General features: G+C 44.0%; 1 long non-coding RNA gene across 4 annotated transcripts; it reads right to left on the reverse strand.

Moving 5' to 3' along the window:
* Positions 1-406: 406 nt before the first annotated feature.
* Positions 407-17238, reverse strand: LOC135578674 (uncharacterized). 4 transcript variants are annotated; one of them, XR_010470676.1, is made up of 3 exons: positions 17060-17238; positions 8980-9144; positions 407-3179 (listed from the first exon to the last, which is right to left on the reverse strand). It is a non-coding gene; the product is annotated as an uncharacterized LOC135578674 (long non-coding RNA). The 4 variants fall into 4 exon arrangements; XR_010470675.1 differs by lacking the exon at positions 17060-17238 and adding an exon at positions 15465-17009; XR_010470677.1 differs by lacking the exon at positions 17060-17238 and adding an exon at positions 15465-17007 and having other exon boundaries at positions 407-652.
* Between the last annotated feature and the right edge of the window lie 547 nt (positions 17239-17785).

Here is a 17785-nt window from a genome sequence, read left to right on the forward strand (position 1 = left end):
CTTTGCTCTTGTCACAAATTTACCTACATGACCCATTTTAAAATGGCCCCCACTTTAAGTTTGTGTTTCTCACGGCATGTCAAGCTACAAGAGGAGAACTCTCCACCATATTTGCCAAAATTCGTTGTTGTTTCAGCCTAGTGGGTTTTATTACTTTCATTTAAAGTTCAATTGAATAAGACAGTAAATTGAGCAAAGCAGTGCTGAAAACAGAAGTTGCAAGAGGGTTTGTGAAGACGCAAACTTAGATACAAAGCTGAGAAGCAGGGAAGCTAGACACGATCTGTCTAAAGGCTTGAGACTACCTTACTTCTACCTCAAAATCATACCTGACCTGAAACATAACCACACGGCAGAACAAAAATAATTTTAAAATATCAAAAGAAAAAACTCCCATGGCAGTTCCACCTTTTTGATGACTTTTATTCTCATGGCTTTTCTACTCTTTATGTAGATTCTTATCAGCACTGGGCATTGAATAGTCTGCTACAGCAAATTGTGGTACATCAGAGTAGAGATTGCAATGCAGAAAATAAAATGTTAATGATGATGATTAAGGTCTTCCTGGGATTCCCATATGCACTCTTATTATCACTGCTGCCATCATTTAACTGCTGAACTCTCCATGCTGTGCTCATTGATGGTTCTGCAACTGAATCAGGTAGGATGTTAAGCTGAAGAAATTTCTGGAATTGAGTGTGAATCTAAATTGCTCCTCCTTCATAAAATCATTCTGAAAGGACTTTGGAGTCCTGAAAGAAAACCTCTTCTAAGATACCAAAAGAGGAACACAGCTGCATTGCTCAATAAGAAACCCCTTGACAATGACAAGCAGAAAGGAGTGACCACATGAATATTTCCTGTGCTGAGGTACCACAGCTTTTGCGGGGGTGTTGCAAGGTGACTTGTGTAACTTGTGGGTAGTCTGGCCGGCACCTCATCATGGAGATGCCATTTGATAATGGCCTAACCCAGTTAAGCCAACATAATGGCAAGTTGCCTTTGAAAGCCCTTCCCCAACTGCACCCCTCTCTGCGTTTCTGACTGGGCCTGGTGCTCTTTGGAGCCACAGCTGGTCAGAGCAGAGGGCTCAGATGGCAGAAAAGTAAGCCTGCAAAAAAGCAATGAGTTTTATGTCAGTTTGTCTTTCTACACTGAATTATTTACTGTTCGATGTACACCCCTATGAAAAAGCTTGCAGGAAGCATGGCTGGCAGGCAGGAGGGGGAGTGTGATTTCTCCTTTCAGCTGTAAGTTTGACTTAGCTGAATCATAAACCTGCAGCTGGAGTTTCCCCAAGATACTGACTTTGGCAGTGAAGCTTTCTAGAGAAGTGCCAGCCCTGATCCATGCCCAGCCCATTGCTCCCACCCTTGTGCTGAAGTTCAGAGCCTCCTCAGATGGGACCATGCAACCATTCTCTATAGGGCTAAACTATAAATTGTGCTGTGGCCAAAGATGCATAACTTCTCATGCAACAGCAGGAGTGATGAGCCACGGTGTAAGACCAGGAGTCAGTAGCTGGAGGTCAAGGGCAGGAACCTCTTTAACCAGAATGGTTGCTGGAACCGGTCTCTCATGAAACTACAGTTGGAGGGATCTCAATGGATCACATTTTTTGAACTCATCGGCACCTGCAGCTCCTCTGTGCTTATTAATCGATGAAAATGAAAATGCTCTGTGTGGCAGCTACATTAGTGGATTCAGTTTTCTCCACAGAAAATGTTCTGCTTGGGAAACAAATTAACACATAGCTACTACAGCATAGCATTGTGGCCTTGTACGTCACACCGCGGTTGTATATCATTAAGTCTTGCAGTGTAGACAGGCATCACAGAGAGGACCCTGACACAACTGCAGTACAGTTACTAGGGCTTACTGCTGCCACAGATCTCCTTTGCAGAGCACAGCCACGCAGATCTGCTTAGTGAAGCCTCATTAGTTAGTGTTACAGCCTTTCAAAATCAATTGCTTTAATCATGATTTAGGAGCAAACAGAGATGCAGTTTCTTCCATGCTGTCAATAAACCATAGTTTATGTTGGGGAAAAAACACCCTTAAGCGTGCCTATATTTAGACTTGGGCCGAAGTGCCTGAAGGTGTGGTCTTCACAGGCAATCTCAGTTTGTGTGCAGAGAAGCCTCCAAAAGAGGTGGGATCCTGATGCAACTGTATGACTTGCAGAACTGGTGTCTGAGGCAAGGACCAGTCACCATAAAGAGCTGTCTCTGTTGAGGCTGGTGTAAGAGACAAGTGAGCCTTTTGGATCTTTCCTGTTAAGAAAACTTCATAAAATATTTTACTTGTAAAACAGTTTCTGCTTGGAGAGTGTGGCAAAGTTCAAACTAATTATTCACTATATTGAGTGAACTCTTTCTCCCATCCTTAGATGTCTGAACTGTCCAGCACACAATGAATGCCTTCTCTGTATTACTACAGCCAAGACAAAATGTGTAATGGATTTTGGCAGATTTCCTCCCACCCCTGCCCATATCTAAAGGAGACTAATATCACTGTTAAAAAAAATATGAAGAACTTTACGCAGATTCTCATTCTGCTTGTAAGGCAAACACAAATATGATGGAAAGTGTTTTCTTTCTGAACTAATTTGTTGCATGTATATTGCTGTTTGAAGCAACAGAGAAGCCATTGTATTGTAAAAGTGTCAGTCTTCAAGTTGAATTTGTAGTTGCAGTTATCTGATTATATAAAAGAAGATGCTGAAGAACTGTAGAAGTCCCTAATATTTACTCAGCAAAAAGGCTGAATCCCCTACATACTCTTCTAGCCATGCACATGTGCGAGGTTTTTTGTATGTCATTTAATGTGTGCTGCATTTCATAGTACAGTTTGTGTCATTCATATCTTTAATTTATTGTATGATTTCCTGAGTATGCAACAATCCCAAAATAAGTGCTATTTTGTGGGTAGCAAAGTATTTGAGTGCGTCTCACCACCTCCAACGTGTCAGCTAAATCTATTGCACCACTACTAATGGCATATTCAGAAGAACTCTTACTCTGCTATTGAAATTCTTCTAAGACTGTATTTAACTTTAGCAAATGTTTCCCACGTGTCTTTGAGTGGCAGTCCATCTTTTGATGTTTATATTTGCCATCTGGAGATGTCAGCTTTGTTCTACTGAAGAACTATTAGATGGTGTAAGTAGATCTCAAGAACTAGAAAAGAACATATTTTAAAGGTTTACAAACAAAAGTACTCATAAACACTATAGAAAAAAATGAAAGATTTTCCTGTGTAATGGTATGAACATACTTTTTTGGCAAGTCACTCCACTATCTGAATTTTCTTTCAATCCTATTGCTACAGATAACCCAAAAGAAATTGTAACCAAATTCTGTAAGAGAACGAATATGTAACATAATTTTTAGCTTATTCATTTTATGCACGTGATCCTAAGCTCAGTATGATTAGGCTCACAATTCTTCCAGTACTCCTTATAATGAGGCAGATTTCATTATTTTTGTGGCTTTTCCACACAACTTTCATGAAAAATATTTGAACAAAGGATGATGTACAAATAAAATAGAAAAAAATCCTGGGTTCCTTGAACAGGCAGATGTGAGATATGCATTTATCTTATGGCTGTTGCCATTACTGTTCATACTTGCAATGATTTGAATGCAGAATCTGTATTTCCTTGTACTCAGCTACAACTCAGATAAGCATCAGAAGAGATTAAATATAACCACGTAAAGGACGTAAACTCCCATTATGCTGCAGTAGGTTTGTTTTGCCACCAGCTACTGCAGGATAACCACTAACACAAAGTTCAGATCTTGGCAGGTAAAATGCTTCCAGTTGAACTTCATAATTTACATAATGTGGAATATCTGGAGCTATAGCCACATTAAATAGAATTAGATTCAACCAGTGGTTGTAAACTACAGAACAATTAAATCTCAATCCCTAGAAATGTGTTCATGTTCTTTCCAGTTATTTATGCTGTTGAGATCGGCAGGGCCATTTACACTACTCAGAAATGATACACATTCATCTCTGTTTATATCACCAAGAGAGGCATTGACATCTGCCCTTAGCAGTTCTCTCTCTACTCTTCGTTCTTTGTAAGATGAGCTGAGCTTCAATGTCATGTTAAGATTTACTGGTAGCGGTCTGTTTCGAGTTGTTTTCTGGTGACCAGTAGTTTCTTTGGATTCCCTGTTCTCTTCGCTGTTGGCTAGTGCCACTGTGGGAGTTGGGCTTGTCAGAGTTATTTTATACATCATTAGCTCAGCAGTGCAGGGGACGATTACTTTCCCATAGAAAAGTAATTCTTTCTTGGAAGATGCACGTAAATTTTGGCTGTTGAGACAGTGACTTGTGAATTTCCTTGAAAGCTGAATATTCAGGACTTCTTCGCTGCCTCACACCTCTTGCCGTCATTTAAACTCCTGCCAAAGAACGCTACGGAATCAGCAGCACCGTGCGCCATGTCTTCCAACCTTTGAGACCGCCGGCTTTGTTATCTTAATGGCCTCGTATGCAAGTCTTATTTACTTATTTTATATGATTTCAAGTTCATTTCCTTTAATGATCAGAAGTTGGTGGTGTGATTTAGCCCTGGAAAGGAATGCTCCTGCAGCCCGGCTGCATTACGGAGCATAACCAGGGCAGAGGCCAGCTGGGCGGCAGCCAGCGCCTGGCTCCGGCGTCTGCAGGCTGGGAAGCTCCAAGGTGAAACGTAATTGGACACACTCGAAAACCAGAGGCCATAAATAGACTAAAACAAATAAATGCATTCAGAAAACCGAGGGCTGCAAGAGCTGGGCTTTTTCAAAACACTCTTCCTTTTTTTTTTTTTTACAAAGTCATAATTCAATCTGTGTGGTAATGTAAGTTCCAGCTCTCAGCGCTGCCCCTTCCACAGCTTGACACGTGCTGGCTTTTCTGTCCTACTCCTTATGGTATAGTTTGCTGAAAGGCTCAGGTACATTGCTGTTAGAGTCCATGAGTTTGGCTGGTGGAGTCAGGACAGAGCTTTTCTCCGGGTGTATTTGGGGTGACTCAGTGGCCAGCTCCTGGCATTGCACTGGGGAGCTCATTTTCAGAGCCCGAGAGCTGCTCTGTCATAGAAACCTGTGAGGGCTCAGGGCATCCAGCACTGCCCCTATGTTTCTCCAAAGTTAAGGTTTGATTTGTAGAATAATTTCCCCAAAGTCCTGTTCTGTTCCTGCTTTGCAGGAGGTCTGATAACTGCAGCAGTGCCTGCTGTTGACCAGGAACCCAGACTTGCAGGGAGCCAGGTATGTTACAATAACAGCAAAGCTGTCAGCCATCCCTCCGCACCTCAGACACTTCAGTGCCAAGGTGGGCCCACATACCTGATAATATTTGTTAGCACAGAACTCCATTAACCAAGCTGTCAGCCTGACTCAAAGCATTTTCCCTTCAATTTTTATTTTTATGTTCTTCTACTTGTCCACCTTTCCTATTTCCCTGATGAGCTCTGTCCATCGTTATCAAAAGCAGCACTTTCTGGAGTAGTTTGGAAGAATCTTAGTGATTCCCCTGCTTGCCATTATTTACATTTTATTTTAATTAAAACACAATTTATTTCAATCTTCCTGCACTGTAGCAATATCAATGAAACAATGTGTGTCCCACGCAGATAATGGAGAATGGTTCCCCCTGTTATTAATCCGTGTTATTTGTTAAATTCCAGTAGTGTTTGCTTTATTTAATGGCTGCACAAATTGCTGGGGGAGGCTGCAGACTTATTAAAGCTTGTCTCCCTTGGGCCTAATTCTATTCTGTTTTGGTTTCTTGTTAGCCACTTATCCTTGTGCAAAGTGTACAACAAATGTTAGGAGGAGCGTATATTTGGGATTCAACAGTATTTTACCTGCATCTACAAAAACCTATAGTGACCCAAAAGTCATGCTGGCAATACTGTACTTCTGGTCGAAGATGTCTTTTGGTGTGTTCCCACTTGCAGGGGTCACTGGGATGCTTGTAGCACAGAGAAATGCTGATGACCCTTTCAGGTGTACACCAGCCCCGAAGGACTAGAGAAGTCATGATGGAGAATCAAAATTCTTACTGGTGGTGACCAAGCCAATAAGACCTAGAGCAACACTTCCACAAGCACTTCAGAGAGGTTTATGCATGTAAAGGACTTCTTAGATTGAGATTTTGAAGGAGACACAGAGTCCCTTGGTGGAATTGTCTAGGGAGTCAGCACACGTCCTAGCCAGTGGGTTCCTGCTGTGATCTTTTTGTGATGGAGACAGGTCTCAGGCCACAGCTCCACTGAGGAACAAACCAAGGCACAATTAATTACAGGTATTCCTTTCTCTGACATTTTTCTCTGCCCCTGCCAGTGCTCCACAGGCTGCCCCTTTGCTATGTCAACTTAAAAAAGTAAGCCGGGGGGGAAAAATGTGCTGAGTTTTCAAAGCTGGACTAGTTTCTCAGTCAGTCCCACAGAGAGCTGGGTTGGCTTCCCCAATGGGGTGGTGCATTGTGATTTTGAGACTGGGGATTTGTAGTCAGGATGGATGGAGGAGGGCTCTGTGGTTTTGCTGCACATCTTATTGGTGGTTACATTCCAGATATGGGAATATATTCTAACTGGAGCAGATTTACTGGGGCACTCAGAAGACAATGGCTGTTTTGCAGTTGGTGTGTAAGAGTGTATTATCATATAACACACATGGGAACTATGGAATTAAATATAAAAATGTAGAAGAGCCTCTGTTTATCCTTACAAACACACTCTAAAGTATTACTTCATGAGAGGCAGCAAGAAAGAAGCCAGAGCAAAAGGAAAAACTAGAATCAATCACAACTGTCAATTAGCAAGTGATGCAGCGCATCAAAATCACAGAGACTTTATGAAAGCCAGCTATGCAGTGCAGTCATTTACGCTTAGTACTGGCTTGTAACTACTGCTATATGTAAAAGGATAGCAAATAATTAACATAAAACTGGTTAGTTATTACTTGGGCCTGGAGCCAAACCATGTTATAGCTGATTTACCATAAAGGCTTATCTGCATTCGCGCAGTTGCCACCCTTGCTCTGGTACCAGAGCCATTCAGTTGCGGTAACAACTGCAGAAGCCCTTGTTTGATCACGCAGGGGCATTTTTACTGCCGTGTGGCCTAATCTGGTTGTGCAGTCATGTGTGCATAGCACAGCGTATGGATGTATGTTTTACAGCTTTTCCTTAGAAGTGGGTTTAATATGCATGCCAACAGTCTGCATATAAATACCATTTCCATGGAATGATTTCAGGATATAGGAAAGACAGATTTCGAGGCTTGTTATCATGCTACTGTGATAGGCTTTAAAAAGGAAACATTTTTCCTAGCATGTTATAAATATCGCATTGTGCCATTACAAGCACAAGCTAGGAAACTATCACAGCTACGCATAGAAAGGTAACGATGCAGTGATATGAAATCTCTTGCTCACTTTTGTTTTCCTAATGGAGAGCTGCAAGAAGGAAAACCTGCTACTGTCCAGATATTTTCTCACCCTTTTTAAAAACCAGAATCGCTTGTTGTTTATTTTAGAAACTGAGGCTTTGTTTACAGTGCTGTGAAGCATAAGGAAATACAGGCAGTCCCTGCTTGAGAAGGCTCCGTTCTCACTCAGCTACTTTAAGGCTACATATTCAGAAGGGGACCCAGATTCACATGTGGGTGACCAATCCAACGCATGCACATCTGTCAGAGGACTCAGGCATTTAAAAACATAAGACTCTAAAAGCAAGCAAGGAGTTAAGCAATAAACCATATCAGGTAGCCTGTTTATTACCATATGGCTATTTCCACTGCTGTTCCCCATAAAGTTGTGCCAGCACTTTCATTTTAAACACTGTTTTTCATTAGTTTATATAACACAGCTGTAAATATTTTTCCAAGCTGAAACTCAGCATTCAAATCACGAGGGAGAAACTAGGAGAAAAACCCACCCCTGGCTATTGAATGATATGAAAGTAAAACTTCTGGGAGTGTTGCAAGGGACAGGTATGTTCAACTCAATAAAGCTTTGGATTAACAAGTGGAGGATGAACATAGCAACCTCAGAAGAAGTCGTCTGCAAGGTAGCAGTCCTGGAAAAGGCCAGGGAATGGGCCCATGTGTTGAATCTTGAACTGGAATAGAAGAGTTCAATAAACAAAATACCAGTATAGTGATGCTGAAGGAATATAATTAGTCACCACGTTCCTGAATTCTGCTCTCTGGTGTTTCCATTGTAAACATGGATTGTCCCCATTAAGCATGGGGAGACCTGTGGATATGAACATTTGTCCTTGTATAAGTAATAGTGATCAAGGATCTGACGACTAAGGTTGAAATAATACAAGACAGATGAGCCATCTAACAGTCCAGCAGAAAACTATCCTCCTTCTTTCCCAAGCAGCCTAATTTTCTGCCAGGTCAGAGAGCTCCATCAGTTCAGTGGTGCATTTCACAAATGCTAGAGCCAATGCAAATGAAACGGCCAGAGCAAAGACCCTCTTTGCAGCTCCTGTTGTTGTAGCTCAGCCCCTTTTCATAGATGGCCTGGGAGCATCTTCCAAGTGGGACAGCTTCTTGTTAACAGCTGCTTCTCCTGGCCCCTCCTGTACCTTGTGCCACCTCTCCATTGGGCTGGCCCAGCTGTTTGTGCAGCCAGATGGTGAAATGCGCCAGGGAACATATATAGCTTTGCTGGGTTATTTCCTAAGGCAGTTTACTGCATGTTTACACAAAGAGTCGGTCTGGTCCAACTTGGGAGGCTGTAGGGAGGCACCAGCGAGCAGCTGAACAGCAACTGCTCCAGTCAGTCCAAAGCAGTACTGACACCAGAAGCCAAACCACAGACTCAGGTTATTACAGTTCTTTCAGTTGCCTTCAGTGAACAATAAGTAGTCACCCTATTCTAACCCCAAATCTTGGTGAGTGAAATCAGTGAGGATTTTTTTCCCATTACTCCAATGGAATTTGATTTAGTTTAAAAAACTCACCTGGGTTTTGACATTGTTCATGAAGCTCCCATCTGAGGGCATTTGGAGCAGGTACTTGCAGGCTGTTCAGGCAGCAACACAGAGTTTTTCCCATTTCCTGGTTTATTCACAAGCTTTATGTGATCATTGATGTTCTATGGGAGCAGCTATTGGTCTCTGCTCTCACTGAGGATGACATAAAATGATATTAAAGTAACTCTCTTCAACCTGGACCAAAGGAAAAAAAAACAAAAACAAAAAACCAAACCAACCAACCAAACAAACAAAAACCCAAACAAAAAACAACAAACAAACAAACAAAACAAAAACAAAAAACCAAACCAAACCAACAACAACAACAATAACAAAACACAAAAAAACCCCCACAAACCCCAAACCAAAACCAAAACCCCAAACTGTGGCTGATAGAGGCTTCTGTGCATTTGGCTTGGCTGAGAACACAGGCTGTGAAAAGAGTGCTGGAGCATTCACCCTCCTCTTCCCTGTGCTTGTCCACATCCTCTGTGCTTGTGTAGCTGTAGCAGTTGTGCAATGAAAGTCCAGTGCTGGCTCCCCTAAAAGCTATCATAGACTTGCCTATCTGGGTAGGTCGGTACCTCCATTAAAACCCTACTTGCATTAAACCAGACTGGAGAACAACTCTCTAAAAACCACTGGAGGAGTTCCAACACCTGGGGTTAAGGTGTCAGGCCCATTAGGCATGTAGCTCATGTTTACAGCAGGATTACTAAAACCTCATTTTTGTTTTGTTTTGGATCTAGGTGCCCAATATCCAGTGTAAGTATCGAAGTTTTGGCCAGCAACTCCCCAGGCATGGCAATACCAAATGATAATTCCTGCTTGAATCTGTGAGGGTTTGGCTATTTGGAAGGAGCTTTCAGCAACTCTAGAAAAAAATCAGAGGAAACAATTCGATGTCTCTGGGAGAAAGATTTGTTTCTCAGTCCCTCCATTTGAAAAACAGTTATAATTACACCTAACCTCTCAGAAAAGCTGTGAAGCATAATTAGTGCAGGCAAAATCCATCAGTGTGCACATGGTGAAGACTGTTGCCCCGGCAAGGGAAGGAAGAGGTGGCCCAATAACTCTGAGGTGAGTCAGTGATGTTACCTAATCCATAGTACAGCTGTGCTGTGCAGGATACTCACTGTAAACACACAGCCTTATTGCCTCTTTACCACGGTGGATGAACTGGTTCAGCTAAAATAAGAACACGAATAAACCTGTGTCTGACAACACCTCAACCTTACCCCCACTTGCGTTCCGGCAGTCCCTGTCCTGGGTGAAATGAGCTGCCAGAGGATTTTTTTTTCCTTAAAGTATTAATTACTTGATTGAACAAAAAGAGAGAAGACAAAAACAACCCAGATAAATATGTTTTTGTGCAGTGTTTCAACCAAAGTTTCCAAGCTGAAGTACAGCAATAAATGTCAGGGACCAGCTGCTTCCTTTCTTACACGAGTCTATGTGGTGATGGTGATTCCCTCTAGATCTCCCCTTGGGAAACACTGGCTGAGAGCATTATTTACAAAAGAAATAAAGGAAGTCAGCAAACAGAGGTAGACTTTATATTATTCCCTTCTCATTTTCCCCTTTCCATTCCACTGAGTGCTGTGGCTGCATTCAGGGGAACCATAAAGTCACTTGGCCCATGGAGGCTTTGGTTCCACTCCTCTCTGAAGTCACATCCTGCTTCCCACTGCTGTGCAGGAAGAAGAATGAGGCCAAACATTCAAAGCATAGCATAAGGGTTCAGCAGATGTTGGTTGTCCCCTCACCTTGTCCTTAGGGACACGTTACCTGTCCTGTGGCACATCACTGTTGCTGGTGTGTGGTATAAGGATAAAAGCACCTTGTCACCTCTGGAGGATGCTCCAAGTTCCCCTAATGCTAGGTACATAGGCAATCACTAGAGAAAGATGCTTATGAAGTGCACAACTCCAGACATCCCACAATTGCAGGCAATGAGGACTTTATGTATTATTTTGATGATTACGTGGCATTTATATTGCAGGAGAGATCAGGCGTGCTAGTAATTGTACATACTGATAGGGAAATATAGTGTCTGTCACTAGGGGATACTTTTAAAAGATAAAGGAGATGGAGCCTGAGGGAAAGAGGTACTCTGTCTTACAAACATATACCAAGGTAATGATGAGAGCTCTCACACACATTTATAGATCACACCGAGGGAAATATACTCCTAGTGGAACTGTTAATCTTGGCTTTCCTGCTTTGTTGTGTTTTGTTTAGAAATCAGTTTTTTGAGTCAGGAAAGGCTCATCAGAGCCTTTATGGGGGGCTAATCAGTAAGGGGATAAGAAAACAAATGGAGATGTGGATAAAAAAAGGAACAGAAGGAAATAATATGAGTTTAATAGGAATGGAAAAACATACAGATGGAGAATGCTAACATGGGGACATGACAGGGTGCAGAGTTAGGAGAAGAGCACCATAAAGGAGAGAAAACTGCCATTGGTAGTTTAGGAAAAGAGTGAAAAATAGCCAAAATTTCAAATGGGTAAATGCTGGGCTCAGGAGCTCTAGAGGCATCAGAAGGGAACCAGCAACCACTGGGGCCAAGGCAGGGACCCTGCCCAAGCAGGACAGTAGAGGATGCTGCCACCCCCTCCCATGATGCTTCCCTATCAGCATCCTTTTCTTAGGTCTGCTCTTAGAATAGCTGCTCCTAAAGCCACAAGTCTTGATCCAAGCAGTCCTGCACCCCCATGCTAAGAAATGTGCAAAATACAGAGTCGAATCCATTTGCAGTTGTCCTTCATTCCAGTGAAGTTCCAAACTAAATTTGGGGCTATGTTTGGGTTTTAAGAGGAACTGATGCCTGGGTCAGGCATTTCTTAGATTCAGTCTTCCTCATTTACAAAAAAGCTCTTTGAATTCGTGTCTCCCCAAACACTGCAAGAAAGCAAATCATGCCTTTCCAACAAATTCCACTCTCAACTCTTAGTTTCTTCCTTTCTTCCACCAGAGATGACACATCACCCATTCTCTGATTTTTTCTTCTTTATTTCCATTTCCCCTGCACGTGCACCCTTTGGTCTGTAATCACTCCTAAGAAAGCTCTTTGTCACTCAGAGTGATGCCTCCCACTCACGACGCTGTGCAACCACACTGCCCCTTCAGCCATGTCACCACCACTGCTGCAGTGCAACCGCCGAGCAGAAAACCCATCCACGTTTATGGTCATGCTCTAAAATTGGGAGGAGGAGAGGAGGGAGGGTGGGAGAGGCATGGTTATTTTTAACCTGCATCGATTCCCTTACCCACTTCATGCTGCAATCTTGTAAAATCTTGTGCTGGTGGAGCAGGCAATGGCAATGAGCTGGTGGCTGGGGGTTGTGCTGCTGAACCCTCCTTGCCAACAAGGCAGAGGTGGCATATGCATGTGCTCTGCTCAGCCTGTGCCATGCTGGCCAGTGGCTTCTACTGCAGGCACCTCAAAAATGAACCCTTGAGTTCCTCCTTCCATTCAGGGAGTTCAGGGCATCAAGCAGATGGAGCTGAGAGCTTTTATTCCCACAGAAAACCGGGGGTATTTAAGCTCTACCTGACATTGCCTTACTGTTGTTTGTATCCATTCATGTAGAGCTATGTTGGCCCATCACACAGATCAGGATCTGTTTGACTGTACTGACTGCTCTTGCAATATTGAGTTCCATGATATCAGGTGATGTTGTTACAGTCCAGCTGTTGGAATAAGACAATCCTATGTGAATCTCAGCTTTCTTTTTACTTTTCTAAAGTAAACTGATGGCAGGAAAACGAGGGAAGTCTGACAATGTGACACAAAGGCTGAAGCATTTGAATCTCCATAAAACACACTTCAAATATACACATTTTGTAAAGTCTCATTATTTTTTGAGACTTGATTCATGACAGCTGAATCCTTGGGACTGGCAATATTCGTATAATGTAAAAGAGCTATAAACATTAAAGAAGTAAAAATGTACAAAGCTTCTACATCACCCCTCAGCTGCAGCTAAGCTACACCTCATCAGAATTTATTGCAGCATCCTCAAGCAGAGCAAGTGGTGAAGAGGTACTATTATTTCTGATTACAAATGGACTGGGTAAGAGTATCAGCGCTATAAACACCCCATTATAGAATGGGCTGCACAGTACAACACCTACTATATTAATAACACTCAATTCTTCAGTTTTAAAAATAGTGTTCTCAGGAAGAAAAGCAATTGCATTCTGGTCTGACACCTGAAAGGAAATGTGGGAAGGAAATAACTGTAACTGGCACAGCTAATAATGGGTTATGATGTTACCCTCCTGGGCACCAGGGGGAATTGTCCTGCACTTTAGACTGGAATTAGCCTGATTTCTCAAGCATAAATCTGTGTTAATCCTTCTAAAAGTTAAAGAAAAGCCCAGGTGAGCTTTTGGTCCCCATAGAACTCCTCTGCACCATTTTGATGGAAGAAAAGGGTCAGAAAGATGCCCCTGCAGTTTGTTGGAAGGCAGCCCTCATACAAAGGAGCCAGAGACACCCCTGCCATCCCCGTGCAGTCTCTCCCCAAGAGAGCAACCTGCCATTGGGTAACCTTTACCTAATGTTATGGTCCCTCATGGCCTTTGGCAACTCAGAGATTAGAGGACTCATCTGAACACAGAAGCTTCACCAGTTTAACTTATAACATGGCTTTGATTTCCATTCCAGAGCCAGTTCAAGGTGTGGTGTCACAGGTTACTACCTCTCTGTTCCCATCCCTCTGCCAGAGGTCTGTCCCTCCCAGTGGAGCTGGTGGCCCTTGTTGCGGCTGTTCATCTCAGCTGCTTTTGTACAAAACCCAGCAGTTTCCCAAGCACCTCACCTGTCCCCATCCAACCCTTGTAAGGGGATGAGGAACTTTCGCCCCAGATGAGCTGGGGCAGGGGGAGGTTCAGTTCTGCCAGCTCACTGTGGGATGATGATGACCAGCACAAGAACTGAGTAAACACCTGGGGTGGGGACTCTTCAAATGTAGCAGTGAGGGTTGTCAGCCTTTGTCAGTCAGCCCAGCTGCTCCTACAGCCCCACGGAGTTCAAATCCTCCTCTCCCACACGCCAGCAGCATGCTCGAGCCACACGGCTGAGGGATAGCTGGAGGAGAAGGGGACACTCGCTGTCTCATCCCATGATTTATGATCTGCTGATAAAAAAGAAATCAAGATTCAGGCAGAAGGAGCAAAGGGAGGCCTACTGGTGGATCTCAAAGTGAGGCAGATAGTTTTATACTCATTGCATAGACACTGCACCAATAGCACTGAGTAGGTGCTTGATTTGCTGAAGGTCACTTAGCAAGCAAATGACAGAACCGGGAAAAAATGTCACCCTAGATCCTTTCCAGTGACTTGCTCACTTCATGACAGTGCCTCCAACTAAGAACCTCTCTGGCAGACACAGACCATGGTTAAATGCTTGCATTTTCTTCCCAGCCCCTGGCCAGGCATCAGATCTGAACCAAATCTGTCCTACCCCTTCCTAAGCCCCCTTCCACCACCCAGACTGTGCATGAGGGGACTTATGTGACCCCAGTTGCACCCATACACCCACCCCAGAAGAGTGTGGTGGAATGCATCCAGGCTTTGAGACACATCAGTTTATCCAGCCCAGATTAATGTGACATCTTTGGTTAAACTGGTGCAACGTTACACATGGGCTACAATGGAAGCCCCCACGACCTCTGAGAAATAAGACAGCTGAAGAAGGGCCTACAGGTTTTTTTAAACCTTTGTCCCCTCACTTTTTCAGACTCGGTAGTGCATTAGCACAGCTAATCCAACCCATTTTGGAGCAATTGTAGATTGAATTAATCTGTCTCAACTCCAGTTGTACAATGAGAGGCTTCTTTAATGGCAGGAAGTTGGCTGTTCCCATATTCTTCTCTGGGACAAAAGTGCTGGGCACTGCTGGGTGAGAAAATACCTATGGCTTTCTCTAAAGAGCCAGTGAAATAAAATCACCGGAGGAAGTATTCCAAAGCCCTTCAATACAGCAAACTGTGTGGGCAAAGCAGTACAAGCAAGGATTACATCATCCCTAGAAACAAACAAACAGCTCTGTGAAGGTAATTACCAAGTATGATGTAAACAACTGGGTAGGGGTATGTGTAAACACCGCTGAACCAGAATACTGAATGTGTTATCCTGGAGAACAGAATGAGAGCATTTCAAGGCATATGTTAATTCATCAGCTCTCACCATTATTCCTGATCATGAGTGCTTGCGTTTCAACACTGTCTTGGGAAGCTGTGAACATCAAAGCCCAGAGATGCGTGCACACACACATCCAAGTCCACCAGCTCTGCTGGGAAGGTGTGAATCTCCATCAAGCAGATGAAAACAAATAGCAGGAAGCCTATGAAACTACATCTTAAGCCAGCTCAGGGAATGTGAATCAAAGACACGATTTAAGTTGCTTTGATTCAGGCCCTGTGTAGAGACTAGAAACTGAAAATCAAAGTGGGTCTTGGTACCTTTTTCAAGGAAGTAGCTCCATGGCCTAGAAGAAAAGAGTTGGCAGCTCCCTCAGAAGCGCAGGTCCAAAACGCAGCTGAGATGTAGGGAGAAGCTCTTTTCTCTTTTCAGAGCTGGCTACACAAAGGAGTTTACTTTGAAGTCTGGTGTCGCAACATAATTGCTTCATAAAAACTGGTATGCAGGAGCAGTCTCTTAATGAAGACACCGTTTTTACTTCCCAAGTCTTTGTTTCTGCTTGGGGAAAGGGACGAAGGACACTTCAACCTGTGCGGTGAGCTGGGTCCCCACAGCACCTGGCGGAGCTGCTGGGCTGCAGGATGGCTCCTGTGGCACCCAGTGGGGTGGGTGACAGAGCGTAGCCAGAAGTCCCTGATTTCCAATCAGAAATTTCCACACCATCAAACCCCTGTGATTCACCTTTTGGGTGGTATCATTGTTCAAGTTCCCAACACATCACTGCGAACAAACCACTTCTCCCCAAGGTAACTGGGCTAGTAACTGGGCGTAGGTGGCAACCAGCGTGGGGATATTAGACATGTCAGTGCCAGACAGCTGCAAGTTTTCCAACCAGGCACAACTCTCCCACGCAATTTTGGCTGTAATTTTTCTGGCTTCTTCTTCCTAGCTGGCAGCAGCGCCAGAAGAACGAGGATGCAGAGGAGGAACATAAGGAGCTCAATATGTCTGAGCAAGGTTCTCTCCTGGAAGAACTGCCTCTCAAATGTCTTCTCATCATATGCTTTCCATCCCCTGGTGGGAGAGGAGTATACTGAGGGCCACCACTGGTGCACAGGGCCTGCTCCAAGGTGAGAAGAGGCACTTTTCTACACACAGTTCACCTGAGAGCCAACACTTCAGCCAGCCTACCCAAAAGCAGCCAGCCATCACTATCCAGAAAGGTGTAATCAGGGCAGCCTGTGAAAGTCCCCAGGTCCCAAGGTGTTAGTGTCACCTGTGAGGGTCCCTAAATTCACTGGCTGGGCTGGCAGAACACCCCTTGCTATTGTTATCCGAGAGCCAAGTCCTGAAGTTAATAAATACGACCCAGTACCCATAGCTGGGTGCAGCCCTGGCCTCAATGGGGCAGACCACACCAGTGCAGGATCACTCCTGCTCACCTGGACCAGTCCCCTCTCAGGCTGTGCCACTGGTGGTACCTCAGGCCCTGTGGCTTTCCAGGAAAACTTCATCCAAGGGTTGTCTGCTCTATTTCAGGCCTTGTGAAAAGCTTACAGAGGTATTGGTCTTTACAGCATATGCAATTCAGCAGATTGTCACCTGCCTCCACTGCTGAAATGAAAAAAGGACTGCCATCCCACTTAAGAGTGTAATTATCAGTGCCAGAGTTTCTCCTTTAGTTTCTAGAAGATCCTGTCCGCACCCTCTCTGCATGGCTAAGACATTGGTGGGACATCTGGATCATAGAAAAGTACATTTAATGACAGCAGGAGCAGTGATGGGGCAGCACCGCAGTGCAGATCCCCATCGTCACAAACTGCACAGAGACATCAGCAGAGCTGTGTGAACCAAGCACAATCGGTCCACAGCCACAGCTGCCCCCTCACTCCACCAGAAAGAAAGAGGGACTCACCTCAGCTGGAGAGCAGAGGCTCAGATGCTTCTAGGCTGTCTTAGCAGCCTGTGTCACGCAACCATTAGAGTGGCAATTTCCAGAGCATGCGTCAGACAGCCCTCCTACACTGCTACTGAGAGCAACACCTTGGATACAGGCCTGACATAATACTTGGAGTATTTGTCATGATTTGTGGTACATAGCATCACTGATCCAGTGACATGACCTGCTGAGCTGTGTGGGACATTTCCTTTGCTGTGAGGTGTGAGTTCTGCATGCTCGGCAAGCCTTTATTAATTTTAAATAGAATGGTTGATGTCAATTAACTGTGGGAGATATGTCAGCGTTTGTTAATGCCCTCTGTACACCTTTATTAATTTTTCATGCCGTCATGGTTGCGATTCTGCTTGGGGCAAATGTCAACAGTGGCGCAGAACATTTCCCTGCAGGGCCCTGTGTTGGGTGGCAGGGGTGGAGAAGAGGGAGAGGCTCTGTCTTATTGCTCAGTGAGGCTTTTTTTCCTGAGTGCCTGAGTACACTTATGAATGTATAAAATTGTGGAACTTGTGCATAACCAGTCTGAATACCTAAATGCTGGCCTGTGGGGCTTCCATCCCTGCTTGCAGCATCATTCCAAAAGCTTTGTAGGCCTTTTCTAGGTCATTATCGATTTTATATATTGGACTACTAGTTGGATAGTGCTGGTGCATTAAAAAAAATATATTCAGCTTTGAAATTAAGACA

This window comes from Columba livia, chromosome 2 (genome assembly GCF_036013475.1).
Source record: "Columba livia isolate bColLiv1 breed racing homer chromosome 2, bColLiv1.pat.W.v2, whole genome shotgun sequence".
Classification (NCBI taxonomy): domain Eukaryota; kingdom Metazoa; phylum Chordata; class Aves; order Columbiformes; family Columbidae; genus Columba; species Columba livia.